We start from the raw sequence: 5474 nt of genomic DNA on the forward strand, positions 1-5474 counted from the left end.
TTCTCTAGCCAGAGCAAGCTTCTCCTTGGCAAGGGCAAGTTCTTCCCTCTGAATCCTCAGATTAGCTTCCCTCATTCTGGCTTCATGCTCCTTTCTCTCGGGGGAAGTCATTCCCCTGTGAGAAGAGGCATTAGAGATGCTAGAGACATGGGAGTGGATGGATTCCCTTGAAGGGGATCTGTCTCTCCTGCTTCTCTGGTTAAGCCCACTTGGGGGTCTGTATTGGGGGACCCCATGCAAACTCCAATGTAAGCTTAGGTTAGCCTGGCTAAGTCTGCCTACTTGGCCCTGGCTGTCTACCTCTTCATCTGAAGTCCCATCTGATTTATCTGTGGTGGGTAGACCCTCCTTTGTACCTAGGGTACTGGCCTGTGAGGCCCTAAGAGTATCATACTCCTCTAGGAGTTGTACTAGCTGAAGGAGGGTAGGGTGTGCACCCTGTTTTAACTTTCTGGAGGTACACAATTGTCTCATCTCCTGAAAAGTTAGGGTATCATATCTAGAGGGGGTCTTCTTCAGACCTGCCCCTCCTGAGAGAGCATCTCCTTGATCTCCTCCCAGAGACATGATCTAGTGAGGGTGTGGTGTGTGCACCTACCTACACTAGTTGTTTCTACTAAACCTCTCTAGTAGTTGTAGTCAGGGTGTGTTACTCCCTTCAACCTACAACCACTAAGTCCAGTAGGACTTAAGTATTATAATCTATGTTATATGTACCTAAACAATATCTGTGTGATCTTTCAATTTAGTATCTCAAGATTACAATGGTATTACAACAGCAAGCTCAGATCCCAACCGCTGCTCACCAATGTGAGAAGTTGGCCAGATGTATGATGTCACTAGTTCTAGTGTACACCCTATATCAGTCCAAACAACCCTTATGGTGATTGGTTGTAAAGTCAACCTTATAGACCAGCTATCCTAGTGGTAGCATGGACAAGAGCAGTCTTAGGCTAAACTCTGAATGGCATGTGAAGCCAGCTGTGATACCATATATAAACCCTTGAATACCAAATGAAAGGACACCACAACAGATATATATATAAAATAAAGTGTATTTATTCTAGTCAAACCCTCAGCACTCTTTATGAGATTAGAGGTAAGTACAACACAGTCTTATTTAAGCATACATTAAGTCACACAGGTAAGTAATACAGTTAGGCCCTAGGGGCCACGCAAACCATATACTAAAGAAGTGGTATAAGGACCACTGTCACGGAAATAGGATAGGCCTAGGCCTAGGGAATCGCTGGGGCTACACTACACTAGCAACAGTTAGGAAGTGAGAGGCCCACTGGATTCAGGTGCAGAGTGGAAACACTCACGCGTAATGAATAAAAGTCGATAGAATTACTAGCAGTTAGAAATTAACAGTTTAAGGACACTTCTGAAGCAGCTAGAGAGTCGAGACTCGGAAACTAGACCCTAGGATAGTCACTACCTTTGTGAGCACCGAAGTACCCAAGTTACCTAACCCACAGGCTGCGGGTGCATAGGTGTGAACTTGCGTCGGGTTTCGTCGTGGACTTCTACGGATGCCTGGAGCAAAGTTGCTGACAGGCAGTCAGTGAAGAGGGTCCGGTGGATCCCAAGGCCGGGATCAAGAAGGAAGGATACCTGCAAGCAGAAGGGACAGAGTCAGGGTCACTAGCCAGTGACCACGTGGGACCAGTAAGGAACCAGGCGATGTTGGGAGATTGCAGGTGAAGAGGTGAAGTTTGTCGCAGCAGCCACGGGTACCAGGAGATGTCGAGGATGACCAGGACCAGGAGGCGAGCTGTCCCACGAAGGCTCTTGCTTTCGGCGGCGTCGAAGTCGAACTAGGACTCACCAAGCCTTGGCAAGCGGAACCCACGAAGAATGGAGGACTTGCTTCTGGTGCAGACCAGGAAGGTCTGGGGTGCTTCTCTTTTGCAGAGGAGCAGGAGCCAGTCTGGAGGAGCCAAACCAGCAGTGGAAGTTCAAAGGTGTGTCGTCGCAAAGGCCGCTAGCCAATGGGCAAGCAACCGGACAGACGCGGCAAGCAGGAAAATGCAGAAGGGCCCCACGCAGGACTCGTGGAGTGTGGGGGGGCTGATCTTCGGTGCAGATGGTGCTTGGGGTTGGGGCTTCTCAATACCCGGTGCACAACTTCGAGGGTGCCTCAGAAACTGCGCTAGAAGATACTCGCCACTTTTCCCAGGTAGCCGGTCCCACGTCTCTCGTCACCTCCACGGATCTCAGCTCGGCTGTGGATGTGGATCAGGGTCGGAGAAGTCTGGAAGTCAAGGCTCTGGTCGGGCTCTGCAGTCGGTCCCTCGTAGAACTTCAGCAAAGCAAAGGGTAAGTCTCTTGATGGTGCCTGTTTGCACAGGGTAGCCACACCTTGGCCACAAGGGAGATTCTTCAGTCTTCTTCTTTCGTCGAATGTCGAAGGTCCAGAGTTTCTGTTCAAGTTGCAGGTTCAGGATAATCTGATCTCCTGGGGCCCAGCTACCACTCTTATACTAATCTGGGGGGCTGGGTTGCCTGCTAGGTCACGCCTTATGGGTGGGACCTGGGAGGGGGGTGGTTACACCCCCTTCCCTTTGTCCAGTATCGCGCCAGGATTGGGGCTGGAGTGCCCCAGCACCGGTTTGAACTGGACTATGCATGGGACACCTTGGTCTCGTTTCATTCATCCCTCCCTGCCCCAATACACTAAGGCCTGTCTGGGGTGGTGCTCGCACCTCCCAAGGCAGGAAACCTCTTGTCCAAGCCTCCCTTGCCGGGATCACTCCCAGCAGCAGGAGGTCAGACTTGTGTCGTGGCAGCAGCATCCATTTTGTGATGCTGGGGCTCTGGTTAACTTTAACCGGGTAAGTAGGTTACAACATGTCTTCTCCCTCTAGAAGGGAGGGATAATATCCTCATCCCCAGAAATGGGATGGGGGTATTATTCCAAAGTGTTAGACACCTTACACGACATGTTTTGATAAAGCCAAACCATAGTTACCATAACCGTTTAAGCTTATAAGGCACTTTAAGAGTCTATGGTAGGCTATATCATAGAACAGCTATAAGGACATGGTTCCGAAAGCTGCAGACAGGCTCAGCTCATGCTAGAGCACCATCTCACATGTTACCAAGCACTCTGCCTCCAGGATTGTCAAGGCCTGCCATAGGAGTGGCTGATAGGTACACATGTGTCTATATATGAGATAGGTATAGGAATACTACACCTAAGCAAGGGGTGATTACACGACCTTGCCCCAGCTGAGTGATCAGCCAGTGGTGTCATAATGGAAGGCCAGGCCAGGGGTGGCATAATACATGCTGCAGCCCCTGGTAGGCCTAGGGTACACCTATTCCCTGGGTACCTAAGGTACACTGTAAAGGGGCCAATAAGGTGATCCTATCCAAATGGGTTATGCACCTAAAGTACATAGTATTAATTGAGAGAGAGAACAGCAGGGCTGTGGGTCTGATTAGCAGGCCCACAGCCACATCTAAGTCGAAAACCAGTAAAGCAAAAGAAAAAAGTGGGGGTGAACATAGAAAGCAGACCCTACTCTCCTACAGTCGCCGTCACGGGGACGTGCGATCGGCCCGAGGTTATCTAGAGTCACCAAAGAGGCAGGGCGAGCCCGGATTGGTCTTGGTCTGATAAATGCACGCATCCCGGGAGGTCAGCGCTCGTCGGCATGTATTAGCTCTAGAATTACCACAGTTATACAAGTAACAGATGGAGCGATCAAAGGAACCATAACTGATTTAATGAGCCATTCGCAGTTTCACTGTACCGGCCGTGTGTACTTACACGTGCATGGCTTAATCTTTGAGACAAGCATATGCTACTAGCAGGATCAACCAGGTAGCCGCACCTGCTGACAGGGTTCGGGGGGGCCGCGTGCCCATCTCCCCGACCGGACCACCTTTGCGCACACCCTTCCCTCTCTGGAGCCTGCTGGGGGGAAAGGAGCCCACCCGCCTGGGCGGGAGGGCTCGCCGGAGGGGTGAAGAGAGAGGTCGCAGGTCGCATGGGCACCGGCAGGCCCAGCCGTCTCCCCCGGGATGGAGAGGCGGGCCGAGGCGCAGCCTGAGCGAGACTCAGGGGTGCCGTTGCCTGGCGGCGGCGGCACCCCTCGGAACGGTCGTCCCGAGCTGCTGCGGAAATGTGCTGGGCGTAGAGGGGTGACGGCGTGGCGCACGGGGCCTGGTACGGACCTGCTGGGCAGCAGCGTCCGAGGGCCTGGCACCATCCGACCCCTTCCGCTCGGGGTTAGACCACTGAGGGGCACGAGCTGCCGGGGCCGCTCGGCCTTCGCTCTGCTGGGTAGGGTGAAGGGCCTCCCGCCAGGAGGCAGGCCCTCAAGTCGGACGGTCCATGCGGGGAGGAAGCTAATCGCTTGAAACAACAGCCGAGGCTGGCCAAGCAGTCCATCCCTAAATGGACCGAGAGTGCCCAATCGATCAGAATACGGCCGGGGCATCCTCTCTGCAGGCCACCCTGCGCAGGGGGGATGGCGGCTTCAGATCCCTGCCGGCTCCCGGGGTGAGCGGGCTCAAAGGGAGGGCCCATCGACAGGGGCCGGGAGGAAGGCACGCAACCGGGCCCCCGGGGGCCACCAGTGGGCGGGCCCAGGCGCTGCCTTCCCCGTCTCGCAATCGCCGGACCTCACGGAGGTCTGACCCAGCAAACCCAGCGAAAAAAGGACCATCGGGAAGGGGCTGAGAGGCAGGAGCATACCCGGGCCCCTGCTGGGGGCCCCGGCGGGTGGGCCCCAGGTCCGCCTTCCCCCGTCTCGGGATCGCCGGACCTCCCGGAGGTCTGACCCAGCAAACCTGGTGAAGATAGGACCATCAGGAATGGGCTGAGAGGCAGGAGCGTACCCGGGCCCCTGGGGACCCCGGCGGGTGGGCCCCGAGTCTGCCCTCCCCCGTCTCGGGATCGCCGGACGTCACGGAGCTCTGACCCAGCAAACTCGGAGAAAAAGGACCATCGGGAAGGGGGCTGAGAGGCAGGTGTGCATACCCGGGCCCCTGGGGGCCCCGCTTCGGTCGGGCCCGGGTGCTGCCTTCCCCTGTCTTGGGATCCACGGACATCACGGGGGTCTGCCCCAGAAAACTCGGAGAGAAAGGACCATCGGGAAGGGGCTGAGAGGCCGCCCTCCCCGGGGTCCCCAGGGGCCCGGCCGGAGCTCCTGAACCCAGACGAGCGAAGGGAGGCTCCCCGGCCACAACGGAACCCCGTCCCGGGCCTTTGGCAGTGCCGCAGGCCGGGGGACGGGGCACGGGGCCGGAGACCCCGACCCACAGCCCGACCGGGCCCCTGGACCCAGCCGGGGCTCCCGGGCCCGGAGGCGCAGGGGAGCCTGCCTGGGCCCTCCGGACCCCACCCCGGGCACCCTGCCACGCGGCAGGACCCAGGACGGAGCCCGGGGTGGGGAGGCCGCCCTCCACGGGGCCCCCAGGGGCCCGGCCGGAGCTCCTGAACCCAGACGAGCGAAGAGAGG

Source organism: Triturus cristatus, chromosome 1_1 (assembly GCF_964204655.1).
Source record: "Triturus cristatus chromosome 1_1, aTriCri1.1, whole genome shotgun sequence".
NCBI lineage: Eukaryota > Metazoa > Chordata > Amphibia > Caudata > Salamandridae > Triturus > Triturus cristatus.